We start from the raw sequence: 17,970 nt of genomic DNA, 5'->3' as shown, positions 1-17,970 counted from the left end.
ACATAGATTTGCATATTTTTAAGGATCTATAGGGAGAAAAAGAACAAAAACTGCTCTTACAAGATGCCACTTTGAGATCACACAGAGTGTCATGGGTCCCCCCAAATACACTAATGTTCAGAACAAGTTGCAAGACTCAGAGATTTTATAGATGGTCCTAAACTGTGACATTCACATCTGAAGTTTAATCAAAATTCCTCCTAGAACAGAGAATCGCAAGCCAAGTTTGCATTGTGACTCTTCACAGAGGTATGTATGTCTGTCATTAAGATCTCATTTCCACATCTTTGTGTCAGAACTTTCCTGAAATCTGAAAGAGTCCAGAGGTAATAGATATATCAGAAAATGTTTTTTGACCAAATGAGAAACTGTTGTCCAGATTCAAATGCATGAACAAGGCAGTGCTTCCAGGCACTATCTGCCTTGTCCTGTGGGCAGGCAAGACTTTGTAGAGTCCAGGAAAAGGAAACAATGTGGTGCACATTCCTGGACAAAGTGTAGTAAAAAGGTGAGGTGATGCAATAGTATCCAGAAAGCTTAATTTGAGGGTGACCAGATCATCGACAGGTGAAACAAAACCTGAGCCGGCAGCAATGACTTCAGTATCTTACAGTGGAGGGAGGCAATACAGAAAGAGAATAGCATACAACTTTTAATGAGAAAAATTGGTTGGTGATGCAGAGTTTTTGAGATGGGAACAGCACATGTCCTGACAATGCACACGTTCCACAGATAAAACAGACTCCAAAAGTAACCCAAAACCCAAGGTTAAGCTTTGCCACTTTTTGCACCTAGTCAACACCATTAGCAATAAGATATGCTCTTCTGTTGCCAGCAAGGCCATGTCACTGTCTTTTCAAACTCTGGAAACATGATGAAAAAAGGGGCCAAGACTTGCCTTGATTTATTATTAGGATTGTTGTCTTCCTTTTACTAACATGGCCAGTTACTTTTCTTTCAGTGTTTTTATATCTTTGCATGTCACTTCCTAAATACCTCTGAAAGATTTCTGGTCTCTCGGAAACTTACTTTTTAGGGGATTGTGTAACCTGTTTGCTTTGTAAGAAGGCAAGATACAAAAATAGAAAAAACTATAAATTGCCCTAAGTGCTGTATAGTATAATTCCAATTACTTCACTTAGTTATTGCTAACTATATTTTATAAATAGCCACACATTATTTTGGTTTTGACCATTGAGATTATACTTTCAAAGTGGTTTGAAAACATACTGGGATATATTCTGTCAATGTAGAATGTAGCCAAAGATAGAATGTTATTTGTACAGTTATTCTGTACAAATTTGGCTGTGTCAGTTAGAAGGAACATCTTAAATTATGCCTCTCTACAGTTTATTCTCTGTATCTTAACTTTATACTACACCACAAGGCCATTTTCTGAATTTTTTCTTGTGCACTGTTAAGTGGCATCCTAGCATGTCACTGCATTAAGTCAAAATATTGAAATATAAAATAAGAATTACTATAGGTGATTAAAATAAAGCCAAGAAAGCAGCATTTCTATTTACATCGTGTAAAGCAGAAAACCTGTAAATCCTTTCAGTGAAAACAGATCAGAAGTGGGATGTTTGGGAGGCATCATCATTATTGTAGACTACAGTAAAAGAAAGAAATAGATATCAAATCAGAATAACACTAAATTAACTGAAATTTAAAATTGCAATGAACCAAGACATTAACAATGGGATAACATCACCTTAGTGGTTTGGTCTAAGGTGGTTGCCCACACTTCTTCTATAGTCAAGAGAGAGAAAGTGAGACTCCACCAGTAATAGAGGCCGATTTTGCTATATTTATCTGAGACAGCATCCTAAAAAGACCACATGAAATAGTTGAACCAAGTGAGATCTAGGGGTGCCACCTGCAGAAGACAGAGAAAGAAAAGAATTACCTGAGACTAGATAGCTAATTCTCAGGCAGATGCAGCAAGGTGTAATAAATCCTGTCCTGTATGTGAATTCCCAAACTTTAGGAAATTAAGGACCTGTTTAATTTCTAAGATTTTTTTCTTTTTTTTCTATTTTTTTTTAAACAGGTATGCTAGGGATGAGTATGCTTACTTGTATCTTGATATAGATTTAATAGACTGATTTTGACTGACAGCTCTGGAATTATGGATCTTGAGACATATTTAACATCAGCCTAGAAAGGTTAGGAAGTTTAGGGTCTTTTATCCATTCCCAAAAGCCAATGAGAATGTAGAACTCTTTGATGTAATATTTTTCTTCTTCACTTGAAACAAAGCAGTTAGTGAAATAAGGATACCCACCACCCTTTCTGAAAGCTAGGACAACCTCAACAACAGGAGAAGCACTTTTCTTATTGATAGATGAAGCCATGGAACTGGTTTCAGATATGGTTTCCATATCTGTGCCTTAGGCAATTATAGTTAATGTTGATCTCCTATCCATCTCATATCAAAGGGATGTTTGTCTGTGTCTCAAATCAGGAACATATATATCTTTAGTGACTGTAATACAAATTAAGCTAGTATCTGCAGTCTTATTCTATAAACAGACCAAGTAATGGTTGTTAAAGTTCATTGAAATAATGCCACAAAGTTAAGTAGTGTTTGCAAACACATGTTTTTATAATGTCTGAACTGAAGATCAGCCTACACTGGACAGAGAATAGAACAGAACATGTGAAATATTTGCCCCATTTCTGGTGTTCTAGTTCTGTCCTTCATAGTCTTTAAAGCCTGGATTGACCATATGACAGTTTCTGTCTTCCTTAAAACAGAACAGGAGTGGGAAGAAACAGAAATAAAGATCTAGAAAAGCAAGAGGGAGAAAGAGAAAAAGGAAGGATTGCTGCAGCCCTGTGGCTTCCCTTTATCAAAGACCAAGGGGCTGTTCCCTGGGCTGAGGGCCAGGCTGTGGGCTGGGACACAGGTTCTGCTCCTCCGGGTTGTGTCGAGCACTCAGCCTGACAAGAAGTCTCTTGCCATTGTGTTAGAGGACAAGGCTCCTGTAGGACCAGCTCCTCACCTGAACGTCTTCCCAGGGACAGTGTCAGTTTGCATCAGGAAGGATTTAACCCACCTGTGACAGATGTGGTACAAAGAGGTGGTATTTGGCTTAATAAACAAGTCGAACAAGACATGCTGAGAGTGACTGCAGCAATGTGCAGAAACACCCTTCAGTGGAGCAGCAAGAGAATACCAGCTGAGAGCCAAGTCTCACCTGTTGATGAATATAAATATCAGGCTGGTTTATACTCCAAATTGCTTCAGAGATCCCCACAAATCTATATAAAGTGGGTCAGGAGAAGAGTGTAATAAGCTAGCAGAGGAGTTCAACAAAGCTCTTGCATCATGTCTGCTGTTGAGAGTTGTATAGAAATTCCTGTGCCAAAGGCACTTTGCAAAGAAAATCAGAGTGTGGCCTTTATACAGACTGAAGTCTCTAAGGAGGAAGTTGTAGAGTAACTTGAGAAACTCAAGTGCAGTAAATCACCACAACCGGATGGTGTTCATCTGGGAGTTCTGAGGGGAAATAAAGTGAGAAAAGCCAAGATACTGACAAGAGTATGCCTTCTTCCCTTGAAAAATGCAGCAGTACAAGAAGTCTGGGAAGCCCTATTATGTTGCCTGTCTTCAAAAGGAGATGAGGAAAATCCTGGGAATTGCAGAGCTTTGAAGTTTACCATAGTTTTAGGGAGTCCAAGATATCAGTTCTGAACAGCAGTTCAAGAGAGAGTTTGTTGGACAGGAACACCCCATGAGGGTGATCATCAATCTCTCAAACCACTGAGGCTGTTACAAGGGGGAAAAGTACCTCCCTGTAGGGTTGGAGTACTTTGAAGAAACAGTGGAGTAGCCTTCAGAGGGAGAATGGGATAACTGGGACTTCACAGAGGAAGGTGACCAAGTGATCCAAATGTTCAGAAGTTTTTGAAGAGACCACTTATAAGCAATTGTCATAGAGGATGCTAAGGAATAAAACTGAGAAAAATATCTTGAAGATTATTTGTTCCTGGAATGAACTACAAATCAGTCCAGTGGCCTGGATAATGAATATGAAATTATGAATATGGAAAGCATTTATTTTCTAGTGAGGGGAAAGCTGAACACCCAGTAGTAGGTATCAGGACAGGTGTCACAATAAATAAATGGGTCTGAATCCCAAATCCTAATGCATGCAAAGTAGCGTATCCAAAATCCACCCCAGTTCTGAATCCAAGTCACACATGTGGTTCCCATCTTAAAAGAGGACAAATCAGTTCCTGGATTCAAACTCCTCGAGCTCTGAGGTTTGAATACTCCATATCCAGACAATAGCTCCAGCCTCCATGACAGTTACATACAAAATATGAGGGTCGGGAGGAGTGCATGTGTACGCATAGCATGCAAAGGAAGCAATTAAATGTAAACTCAAAACAATTTAAGAAGTGATTCATGGCAGAAAGTGCTCTGATGTAGAGATCATATTACGTGAGTATTTGCTCTTGACATTAACTTGCTGCAGCTCGCTGAAAGGGAAGAAGATTACAAGTAATAGAACAGTGGGAATTTTGCTGGGTTTGGTGAGCCTGCTTACAATCAAACATTTTAAATTATCTGGATTTACATGGCTTCGTACCTTTTCAGTTTCTCTCCTGGTTATTCCTCAGTTCCTGCAGGCCCAGTTCAAGGAAAGCAAAGTTTCTTCAGTTTTAATTCGCTTTGTCTGTTTTGAATTCATTAGATTTTGAGAACTTTTGAAGGAAGTCAGAGGTAGGAATTAGACAAAATACAGAAAGTGGGACATTTCTGACTGCTTGTATGCTTTAAGTGTCTAAAAAGAAAGCTTTTTTTTTTTTTTTAAGCAAGCTGTAGGAGGGCTTGTTAAAATAGATATTTACATTTACATACTGGGACAGATCCTCAGCTGCCATGGAGCAGTATTGCTCCATCTTCTTCAACAGAGCTAGCCCTAACTGCAGCTGACAACCTGGCTCTCATGCAAGTACATATATGTGTGAAATATGTTTAGAATTCTGTATTTTTCCAAAGGGACAGAAGCTGATTCTTCCTGTAGGTGCTTTTGCTTGTGCACTAAGTTGTGGGAGTTAAAGCTTCTCTGTTTTTAACTCAGGGTGATGTCTTTAGGGAGGCATGGTGAGGAGGAAGAGTGAAGTATAAAGATAAGGACACATGCACAAAGGTACCAGCATGAACAGAGAATCCCAGGGAAGAAGGTAGGGGAGCGAAACAGGGAAGAAAATTATGTCCCACATAGCCATGCTGTGGTCTAAGAGCACTACTTCTTGACTGAAAATCAAGCAATATCTGCATTCATAGCAACGGGGAATTAAACTGTGACTGAGCAGCGACCATGACTTTGGGAAAACTCCTTAGGTGTTTCCTGCTAGATAGCAGGAATAGCGGGAGACCTGCTGTTGATAGCAAGGTGGAGAAAAAGCAGCTCTACACTTCGCTGTGCTGTTGCTGGAGTCATGTAACACAGGACAGAGAGTACATGTCACATCAGATAGTGCTAATAGGTGCCAACAGCCACCTTCACTCCTTCCTCCTCAGCTTCTCCCTCCCTGCCTGAGAGTCAAGTGAATACAGACGTGGAACAACTGCGTCTTGCTGTGTGCTTCTGCCTGCACAGTGCGACCTTGGTACTGATTCAGACAATACTGGACTCTGGACGCAAAATGTACACTGAATATCCATAATAAATAATAATTACCACAGTAGGGGGCAGCAGCCAGCTGTGGAGGAAAAGTAGGGCCAGCTGCTGGAAGAGATGTAGGCACTGGCTGAGCATGCGAGCTGGGGAGGGCGAAAGGGCCATGGCTGGAAGCCAGTTGCAGCTTACTGCCAAGGAGAGGGAGATAAAAGCACAAAAGAGGTTCACCAGAGGGAGCTGCTCCTGGTCACCCCTCGGCAATCGGTAGCAGCCCTGATCCAGGAGGGAAGGCTGATGGCAAACAGGAGCAACGCCAGCCAGAGTGCGTGTCCAACACTGCTCACATGTACCATGCTGGAGCTAGCAGGATGGGTGTCAGCAAGCCAAGTAAGCTTGCCGCAGAGAATCAGCCCTGCAAAAGCCTCTGGTTTGCAAGATACCCATATGTCCTCCAGAAATGAGCACAGACTCATTCTGTTCCCCTCAACATTTCTCCAGAGGCACCTCCAGCTAAAGCAGGGTCCATACTCCTGAAATGGGTACAGCTCCCCAAGAAGCACCTGGTCAATACTTTTCTGGAAGGCCCTGATGCCCAGGCGTGATTGATTTCATTTGGAAAGAAGTGTCCAGCCAGTTCTGAAGATCCCCAAACAGCAGCACTTTTAATTGTCTGAATCCCTCTGAAAGTCTGACGTTTAGCGCCTGGGGTCCCCAAGTGATATGGTAAATGAAAAACTGCTTTTGAACACACTGCATGCACTTAGTAGTCCAGTGCCACAACTAAAATTTATCACAGATTTAAAATGTTTTTCTAACCACCCTGAAAATGTATTTCTAAGACCAAATCAGTTCACCAGCCATATTTTCTCAAGGTCATTCATGGTGTGCTCCCCACATACCAGCTTCTCAGCAAAGTCAATAGCATCCCAGGGTAAGTTCCTCTGCTCGCCCTATATATAATACTCAACCATTTCATCAGCACAGTGTAGCAATTAATTAGCACATGATCTGTGTAGTAATTATAATGTGGCACATTTTACTTGAATTTAACTTAGTGAAATTTAGCTTTACTTATATTCATGTCCTATCTTCAAGTTTGCTTTCTGTGCCTGGTTGTTTTTCACTGAGTTCAAATGCAAATAAATAAACCCTGTTCCAGTTTCCTTCCAAAGGAGGAATGTGTTTATTTCCAGATTCTACATGCGTTCACTGGGAAAAGTCACATAGGAAAACTGAAGTCCATTTTTTTTTGCTGTGTTCCCAGTTGGCTGACCATAGTGGGTGTGATGTGAGTAATGTTAAAGGGAAGCCACTTTTCCTCCATTTGTCAACAGAGAGGCTAAGGGATTTTTTTTGTCCAAGTAAAAAGAAACAGCTACTCTCTGGATCTCAGTTCATGTAACCTACAAGAGAGTTGAGAACTTGATAGAAGACAATCTCAGGCAAATAGGGCACAGTATCAGGGAGGAACATCCATCATTTTTGCAGGCAGTAGCCAAGAATAATACATGTGTGAGCTCAAATGCAAATTCATGGGCAACAAAGAGCCTATATGTTGAATATACACACAGTTCAAACATAAAGAAGCAGATTCTTTCTGAATAACTTTTATCTGAACATCTGACCTTAAGAACCAGCCTCAGTTAAGTGCTGGCAAACACCAAGATTTGGAAGGAAGTTAGGGGTGTTGCACTATTTTGAAAGCTCTGTTTTGAACCAGCTGTCATTACGAATGTCTGCTGGTACCCTGTCTTAACATACAGCCTGTCGCTGTTGAGCATAATGGGAACGAGCCAATGGAGTGTATTGAGCTATGCTTTCTTGCATGTCTTTCTAACTCAAATTATCCCTTCACATAGCCATAACAGGTAAGCTTTGATTCTATTTATGCCACATTCTAATTGGTTCCATTTAATTTGTGTATACGTCTCTATGTGTGTTTATATATACATATATGCATATTTATATGCACACGTGTACATTTGGGCATCGTTATTAAATGAAAATATGCATATTGTCACAGATTATTGCTATGCTCACCACAGATTCTTAGAGTAGTTGGCTTTATTATACAATAAAACAACTGTAGAAAGTTAATGCCTTCTTTAGAATAAATCAGGAACACAGAACCCATTATACCATATACATTTAATGGTTTGGACATCTCAGTGCCCACATGAAAACAAGGAAATGTATATTGCAATAGGCAGTATAATTATTCCAGCAAGGAACATCCATCCCACACTCCTAGAAATATGCGATTCAGCATCATGAGATTCTAACATTATGTCATCAGCTGCATGAGTTTCACAGCTTATCTTTCTGATTTTATGTTACAGAAGTAAACTCCAACAAAAATGTATAACACTGCCAATTTAACAGCACATTTATGTTAATACTAGCTGAAATGGTTTCAAGAAGGTGAATAGGATCAGCATTTCTGTACATATGTGTGCACTTAAACATATATATAAGCATACTCACATGCACATTTAAATATAAACATGTATGTGTGCGCACTACATATATAAACTGTCTTTATAGATGTCATTATTTTAAAAGGTTGATTCCAAGTACGTTAAAGTTGAAAACAATGTTCAATACAGTTGACCAATTTAAAGAAGCACCTGCTGGTACATAGAAGACCGAGCTAGCTGATATCATTAAACACCGTCAGATGAGGCTGCAGGTAGCTGAAACATTCCCTAATGAAAATTTAAAGAGAGCAGATTAAAATGATATTCCTCCAATCCAGCAGAACACAAAGGTAAAGACATTCAATTACAACCAAGACCTCATTTAGCACTGAAGGAGTGATGTTTGTTGATCAGAATTTATTGCCTGAACACCTAGGCTTGTGTCTATGTATATAATTACTTTCTACAATGTACTCTCCTCAGATATAGTTACTAGACAGTGTCTTCTGTAATTTTAGATTGTGATGTCCGTGACCAAGGGTCAGAAAACCTCAACAACAGTAACAAAGATATTTTTTTTATGTTTGCTACTCAGTCTCCTAACATTGTGAAAAATAAAACAAAACCATGTGTTTGTTTTTTGAATCACTAGGTTAACAGTTTTAAGAGGGAGGGGGTTAGCCAATATGCTGAGAAGCACCAATGAACTGGTTTGAGCAGGATACTCTACCTGTGTGTCTGTCCAGAGTGCCAGCAGCTGTCCCGTGGGCACATCGAGAGGGTTTTTCAGTGAGAAGACATTGAGGGTGCTCAGCTCTAGATCAGATCTGTCGTTACTTCAGAGAAATGCATCACGTCTTCAAAATATCATAACTGAGAAACATACTGACAGGCAGGAGTGTGACAAGAGGAGAGGAAAAATGACCAGGAGACTGAAAAGACTGATTTGTTAGATAAGGTTAAATGAGCTAAATAGCTATGGGTTGGCTTAATGCTGACTAAACACAGCATCACACTAGTTTAAAGATACTGGAGGAAAATAGAATCAATGAAGGAAAAGAAGGGCATAACTAGGAGCAATATGATGCTGTTAAGAAAGCAAAAAAAAAAACTTCTGACAACAAGATACTCTAGGCAGCACAATCTCTCCCTAGGGACATGGCATCACTTAAGACATTTAATCTAGACACACAAAACAACAGAAAATATGCCATAGGAAACAATCTCACGGTGTCAGGGAGCTGTACTGGATGACCTAAAATGTACACTGCTAATTTGTGTGCACCTGTTATCTGTGATTTTCCTTGCTTGTATGGCCAACTCATTGTTACTTGTGTGTATTTAGTTTCTCTGGGCCCAATCCAACTCCAACTGTAGTCATCAGAAGTTTCCGACAGGAGCAATCTCTATTTTTATGCCTTTGCTGTTCTAAAAAAAGAAAAGAAAAAAAAAACACGTTCTGCAAGAACTGTTAATGATTTCGTGTACAAATGTATACACAACTAAACCAGATCAGTCCCTTATTATTTCTTGAATGTTTTATCCTGTGTTTATCATTAGAGATATCTGTGAAAATGAGCACTTGCTTTCATACAGCAGAGCTAAAATGTTTGCTAGGGAAGAAACTTACAGGTTGTCTAAAATAACTTCTGATTAAAAACTGCTTGGATCACAGAAGAATTAAGATAATTCTCTATACTAAATAATTTTAAAAAAAAAAAGTATTACAGAGAAACATCAGAGCTCTTTCTGTTGTAAAAGCAGTAATACAACTGACAAAAGAAGTTAACAACAAATTCTGAACCCAAAACTAATTTCCAAATATTTTCACCCAACGTCTGACTGTATATAACCATAGGATGCTTAAATTCCAGCTCACTTGCAGGTAGGGAATCACTGTTTTGTGGCAGCTCAGTGCTGGCCCCTTGAGAGGCACAAATTTCTCTGTAAGTGGGGCTGAATGTTCAGGGGTCAAGGCTGTGTGTTGGTGTTGTCCATGTATCTAGCAGCTGGTATTGTAAATCTTTACAGCAGTGTTTCGTGAAAACACTAAACAGACATTTTGGTAGCCAGTATTGAGCCTGTGGCTATACTGCTTCAGGCTGTGATCTTGTCAGCTTTTACAAGATAAGTAGGGTCAGGCAGGGTCAGCACTTGGGTTGGTAACTCCAAGAAAAGGCAGTAGCTGCAGGAAGTGTCTCAGGCAGTAAAATAGATGTAACTGTTTTCCCTGAGCCTTTTCTAATACCCTGATGAAGGCATAATGCCCAGCTGTGACGTGAAAGCACGATCCTCACCTTCTGCAGCCATCAAGCAGCTCATTTTCAAAGGGGTCTTCCCCGGACCTGGTGTGGAGGTATGTGGTACAGTAAACAGGAGACCGCAGAACTTGGGTACCACTTGCACACATGCATGGTCCTGGGTGAACAGCATGTAAATGCATCACCCCAGTGTGTTTCATCAGGAAGGGCATGCAGGTGAACGACATTTCTGACATCTTTGGGGATGCCAGCAGCTGCAAATTAAGTCTTTGGCTGTGTTTATAATACAAAAGGCAACTGTTTTGAGTCAAGAATTTGTAGACCAACTTTCAGCCTCACACAAGTATAGAAGGGCTGATAATGAAATCCTTGCCCAATGGTCTACGTTGCCAAGAATTTAAAATTGTAAGTTAACCAATTTCTCCTCTAAAGTTCAAACAATAAATAAAATTCTATGTGAAAAATGGAGCCTTTTATTCCTTTGTCAAAATCTGATCAGAGTAAACTACAGATGTTAAAAGGCACTGTAGTTCAAAGAATTAAAAAGAATCTTATGGGGTTTGTATGAAGAAAAGAGTTTTAGAGAATAATATGGAAAATATTATAATGCTATTATATAAATCAGTGGCACATCCTCACTTTGAATACTGTCTTCAAATTTGGTCACCTCATCCCTGAATAAAAAAAAAAAAAAAAAAGAAAGTAGAAATAGAACAAATCCAGAGAATGGCAATAAAAATGATAAAAGTCAAAAGGATGGGAAGTTTCTTGAGAAGAGATAAAGAACATAAGGACCAGCTTGCCTCTCAGGGAACATTCACCCTCATGGGGCTGCAAATGACACATGAACCCTCTCCATAAACAGTGTCGTTGCCTAAGAAAATCTAGAAAATGTCCTTGGTACCTACCAGTTCTTCTGGAAGACTTTGAGGCCCTTGCATGAAGCAGACATTGTCAATATTATCCTCAGTGCACCCTGTTCTCTCAGAGGACTTTGAGCTACTGGAGGTCAATGGGACCTATGGACAGTGGACAGAACACAAAGCTACATATTAGCAACATCTCTTTTCTTTTGCTGACTATGTCACAAACTCATTTTTTGGTCTCAGTTTTAGAAACCTTACTTTTCCACACCTTTTTTCAAACTTTGGATAAGTTTTTCAGAAAAGCATAGGTGATTCAGATATATACAAATCCATTGACATGCCTGGCAACTTTTCAGTTAAATTACTGATCTCCCCCAAAAATGTGCTATTTGTCTATTCAAACAGTCTAAACCCCAAAGGACTTGCATAATCTCCTTCACTTTGTGCTATGGGATCCCCAGGCTTCATCAGGGCTCTACTTAAGCATGACCATAATATAAATAACATTTTGTCCTCGTGATCTTCCAACCTAATTAGCAGCAAAGGGAAAAAAAACTTTCCTATCCTGCAAGGTGAAACAAAGAGGTATCAAATTTCAAACGGATAAGAGGTATTGCTTTTCCAAACAATGTACCATTAATTAATGGAACTTGCTGCTGCACAGATAGTACTGTGAGAAACATTGTATTTTTAAATGAGGAGGCATTTTTAGGCATAAAAGCAAATCTTCACACAAAGTTCAGATTGGGTTAAATTCAGTACCATGTATTATGCAGAAGATCAGATTAGATGACAACGATTGCTCCTAGCCTTAAAAAAAAAAAAAAAAGCTCTTTGAGAGTTTTACTAGCTGATATTATGTAATGTCTAATCATTCCAGCAGTTCTCGGCATATGCCAGTTAATAGACAGGGTCAGGAAGGCATCTTTGTCCATGGTAAACATGCAGTGATGAGGGTGTCTCCTTCCATATTGTCTGGTCAAATATCTCTGTCAAAGTCAAGGCATCTGAGGATTGACCAATTGCAGTGACTGTTAAGAAGAAGTCAAAAGGAAGTCCCATTACTCTACAGAGTAACTGCAGAGCATCACTGAACTTCTACGTATGGAAAATGAGAGGCTGTCTGACCTGCTGATGAGTCACCAGGGTACATATGTATTCCTGCACTGGGCCTTCAGAGCATCAGGAAAGACTAGGAGGCTTTTCAAGCTGTTGGCTGTTCACCTCTCTTACAGCTGGACAAATTCTTCCTCTTCCAACCCTGTGTGAGAACCCTGGAAGCAACAGTCATAGTAATGCTAGCATGGTATGTCTTACAGCTCTATCTGTAGATCAGGAAAATGCAGAGCAAGATCAATAAGGTCTTAGGGAAAAGAGCTTTGGAGGAAAGTGAGGAAAGCAAAGGCTCAACGGCTACAACTAGCCTTATATTTGATCTATGTGACAGCACAGCCTGGAGTCCTACTGTCCCACCACCCAGACCAGTATCCCTTCAGAGTATCCCCAGTCCCTGCCTAAACTCACACACACCCACAGGAGCCTATGGAGACATAAGGTCTATCCTCAGCTGCCCATGGCTGAACTGTACAGCTGAACCTCAGAAGTAGGACAACGTTCCCCACAGGCAGGTATAGTCTGTGGTGCCTCTGGTGTTCTTTTCTGCTTCAGGTAGCCTCAGATAGGGGCAGAGACCAGGAGATCTCATTTGTCCTGAAAAATGTGACCTTATTTTGGTGATGCGTGATGGACTTCTGGTTCATTTCTGAACTGTTAAAAAGATGTGTGTCCTTTTTTCCATGGTTGTACTTACCTACAACTTCAGTCATCTTACAGGTCCCACAAGGAATCAGGGAGGATGTCTTCTAGGGAAATCTGTTCTGGAGTCTTCAGTCACGGGAAGCTGAATCAGCCTTGTGGGTTGAAAAAAAATCTACCAGGGAAAGAAAAAAAAATAATAAAATGAGCAAGTGAACTCCTGACACTAGCGGTTTTACACTAGCAATCTGTACTTTCACATGAAGACAAAGCACATACCTAAAGTAAACACAAAATGCACATGCAGTTGTGATTCCAGTATGTTTGTAATGGCAAGACAGATTGTAAATTATTTCTTTTGGAGGCAGAAAGCACAGAGAAAAAAATGTATATTATTCATAAAAATGATTGTCCTGTTCACTTGTATACCTCTGCAATTTATTCCATAACAGCTTTTTACTTCAAAGAAATCACTAGCTAATGACATCTCAAACTTAAAAAAATCCACTTATTCACAACCCTGTCCCTGAGGGAATTCCCGCGTGTTATCAGAAAATTTTCCAAAGATCATTAACAGATATTACAAACCAATTGAAACGGAGTATTTTCTTTGCAAATTACTTTTAACTTTATAGCTATTGAAAAAAGACATTGAGTGATTTAATTTACTTAATCTGTCTACAGATTGCAGCTATGTGCATATCCTGTGATTGCATTTCCCACAAAAAGCATATATAACTATCCCTAATAGAGATATTTTTCTAAATTATTGTACAAGATCAGTAAGATCTCTGAAGATATTAATGTTTACTTTTTCATTTAGAAAATTGCACTCAAGAAAGAAATGGGCACCTTTATTCTGTTGTTATCTTAGAAATAATAACACACCATAATACTTATTTTACCTGCTATTTTAATTAAAACTCCAATAATCATCACATCTGTATGTCCTTGGAGGATATGTTCCACTGACTTTTCTGAAAAATCACTGTGTTTTCATTAGGCTGTGAAGTCAATATTTTTAGAAACATCTTACGTAGCAATGAGTATACCAAACAAGATCCTCTATCTTGTACCAATCCAAAACAGCCAAGTGTAGAGCAAGGCAACTCAGCAGAGAAGGGCTGGAGAAGATATCTTAGTCTCCACCTTATTGCCTTAAACTCCTCTCCGAGAATCTTATGAATATCAGCACCACTTCTGCAGGAAGTATGGAAAACATCTTCCCCCATGAATATTTATCTCATGGCTTCCTGGTTAGGGTTCCTACTCTCTTTGCAGATAAAGAGATAAGGGCTTGAACCCCTTGAAGCTCAGGTGGACTTCGAAGGTATTTGATTTGAATGACAGTGAAGGCAGCTGCTGTACTTTGTGTGCTGCTCAGTCCCCATCATGTGCCACGTGTGCTTTGCCAGGTTGCTCTTTGTAGGCATGTGGGCAAAGCAATGCGGAGTTTGAGGAGTCAAATCAGGATCAGCTGCTGAGAAGTTCAGCTCAGCTGAGCTGGTGACTGCCTGGCCAAGAGGCACAAGCAGAAGAGGATTTTAGATGTCTTGAGACCTTATTAACAAAATGTGGGTGATGAACCTGGGGCGTGTGTGGATTAGGATCCTGGACTTTGACATCTATATCTCACAGGGGTCACAGTCATCTCCTTTTGTGGTTTTGGGCCCAGAGATGACTATTCAGAGAAGGACCCAGATTTGTCACAGCAAATATGTGCCTAAACACCTTTTCATATCTCACTTAAAACGGTGGCAAAACTATGCAGAAAGGGTCACCAAGGATTTGCAGGTGATGCTTACTGTTGCACTCCCCTAAGCTACTCTGCATCTTCCCATCAGCTGCGTCAGAGGCCTGGGATCAGGCTAAAGACCTCTCCATTCCCAGTACTATTTATCTCTCACTTTTCTGTTCTTTTCCTTTCCTGAGTTACGACAAAAAGATATCACAGTAAAAAGATTTCTTTTTTTTTCGTCAGTGCACCAAAAAGCACTGGCCAGTTAACTTGAGCTCATTTTGAAACTGTCAATAGTTGAAAAGATTACTCCCTGAGCTACATGAGGTCTGGGTTTGTCCTGTGAATGCTGAGAGACCAGAAGTGTTTACAAAGATCCCACAGCATTAATTTGGCAGCTTGCCTCTTTCCACCATCCTGTGGTGGCAGGTGGGAATGAGAAAGCAGAGGGGGTGGCTGTTATTGAGCAAATACTCAAGTTTTTGTCTTGGTTTTAACCCACGCTGCACCCGGATGAATACAAAGGGATGACAGCACACTCTTCCTTTCTCCAGGTAAATGTGCAGCCTCTCAAATTTGTCATGTTCCCGTTCTTCATTCACCCACATGACCTGCTTGATGAACTTCTCTAGTCATGGTCCAGACTCCTAGTTTATAGCCAAAATAGCACTGCAGGTGTCAGAAGCTACCACCTGCCAAATCCTACAGGGTTTTAGGATCCCCTCTATTTATCAGAGTCTCCACCACCATTGTGTCACACATGTGCAACTGGCATTGCAGTGTCAGCTCTGAGCTCTGAGCTCTATGTGGTGCACACATAACCCCAGAAAGACAGAGCCCCAACACATTTGCTGGTGGCTTTCACATGGCACTAGCAGCGCAATCCCTCAGCCTCAGGGATGAGTCAGTTCAGTGCTGGAGCATCCTCCCCCTCTTCCCTCCCCACCTGCCCTCATCCAAGACATCTCATGTTGCTTCTGTTTTAACACAACCAGCTGCCCTGAGCTCTGGGAGTCTTTCTGCATGGGGAGAAATGGCAGAAGCCACCACTGTGCCTCTGTCAGGGGTGACCTGGACTTTCCACCTGCTGGCATTGGGCACTGTGCCATCAGCTGCCAAACTGGCACAGCTCCACCGGCTGTGGCGTCTGAGCGCCTCTGTTGTCAATCAACCCGGGGCATCTCCACGGAGTCTGATAACGCATCTGCTAATTAATGCCAGTTGTGATCATTGGTCAGATCCTCAACCGGGATAAATTGACATGGTTCCATTTAAGCCTGCGACAATTAGCAGCAGCTTAGAGCAGACCCAGTGGTTTTCTTTACAACGTGTGTATACATCTTGTTGAAAGTGAATAAAACCCACCAACTAATTGCATATAAATTACCAAACAATCAGAAAATGAAATTATTGTTAGTAACTCCCAGCCCTGGCCAAATTACAATGGTGACAAAGAAGTTATAGCCCTAGATATGCTAACAATTCTCTGAGCCATCCAAGCTCCTTATAATAAAAATAATTAATAATAACAGATGTGCTTCTGGATACACTCACCTTTCTGTAAGGAAAGCCTAATGAGTCTGTCTTTTAAAAAAGCGACTACGAGGAAATTCAAATGTGAGTCTATTAACTTTTAAGCATAGCATTTTACATTTTAACAATTTAGTGGATAAAATCTATTCCTGAATTCAACTTTTAATTCTTATAAGCAACACCAGTAAGTAAAAAGGAACAGACTAAGAACTTTCTCGGGATTCTTTTTCCTGCCATTTGTCAAAATTCCATTTCAATCAATACTTCCACCCTATTAGGTCATATCACCGGTTCTCTGAACTATAGTAAGCAGAGCTGTAGTAGGTATTAAATACTAACTAGAGGCAAGTAAGTCACTCCTAGAAACAAAGCAAAAGTTTGATAGGTTGTGTCAAAAGGAACTGCTGTTATTATTATAATTTATTATTTGTTAAGCACTGACAATGTGCTCAGTTCTGCTGATTAAGTTCTTCTGAGCAAGTTCTACTGATTAGCTTCTAAGGACAACACACTGTACTACAAAGAAGATATGTGACAGCTATCAAGACTTTTGCTTTCAAGGCTCACTTAGCAAAACAATTACACGCCAGTTATGCAGGTTTTATGAAAAAAAAAAGAGAGAAAATGCATAAACTGAGTAAATATCATGACTTTTGTGTTCACTAATTTTCCTACTCGAGATCTCTCACTTCAGTACTGTCTGACAACCTCAAAGTTACACTGAGATTTGAGGAAGATCTAAAGCCTCATCCCTACTTATATTCAGTTTTAAGCATCATGCTATATTAGGGGCAAGCACACAGGTTGTATTGTTAGGATTTGGCTTTGGATTTGAGACTCATTTCCCTGGGAGAGCAGAGATGGCTGAATGGGGCCAGTCTGAGACCAGCAAAAAGCTAAGCACATTCAGATTCACACACACTTTTCCTTCAGACCACAGAGCAGATCAGACAGCATCAGCCAGTGTTACACTGCTGGGTGCTGACCTGACCTTAGAAACACTTTTGGGGGTGCGGGTGCCAAAATGGAGCATCTTTTCTATCCTGCAGGGTCCTTGCTAGGCTTTGAGGGCTGTTTCTGTAGCAGACCTATTGGTCAGTGTCTCCACCCTGAGCTATAGGCACATTTTTGCAGGGCATCTAGGAACTGGGATGTTTGACTGGGCTAGTCAGGAACCACTGCAGCAATACCTGTTTTACATCTACTTTAGTCTGTAAAGGAGTCACAGTTTATTCCTTCACCTTTACCCTCAGATCCTTTACGTACATTTTACCTCCAAGGTGGCAGATTCCCTAAGCTAGGCATTTGATGGCAAAACAATGCATATAAGTCTGTGTGTACACAGCGGGGGACAGGGCTGGGGACTGCTCTAAAAACCTCTGGACAAATTTGTGTGTCAGGAGGGTGCCTAACAGACATTGTCTCTTGCCCCGACCAGGCAACACCTAGGCTTTCTCACCGCAGCGCTGCCAGAGCCCCAGCTGTGCAGATGTTCTTAGAAGACAGAAGAAAACCTTCCTTTTGTCTGCTGCTATCCTCTAGACCGCACACTTCCCTAAATCCCACCAGCACGCTTTTATTTTTTTTGTAACTGACAGGGAGAAGAGAGTTCTTATATAAATCCTTTGTATGAAGATCAAACTGCGTGCCTGTAGAACCATTATTTTTTTTTAGGGGAAAATCTGCCCTAAAATAATCATCCCGTGTTATCCCTGCAGAGCGCCTGTGCTGCCTTTTAAAATGCATCCAATGCCACCCTCA

Source organism: Patagioenas fasciata, chromosome 1 (genome assembly GCF_037038585.1).
Source record: "Patagioenas fasciata isolate bPatFas1 chromosome 1, bPatFas1.hap1, whole genome shotgun sequence".
Classification (NCBI taxonomy): domain Eukaryota; kingdom Metazoa; phylum Chordata; class Aves; order Columbiformes; family Columbidae; genus Patagioenas; species Patagioenas fasciata.
This window is presented reverse-complemented; position numbering follows the sequence as displayed.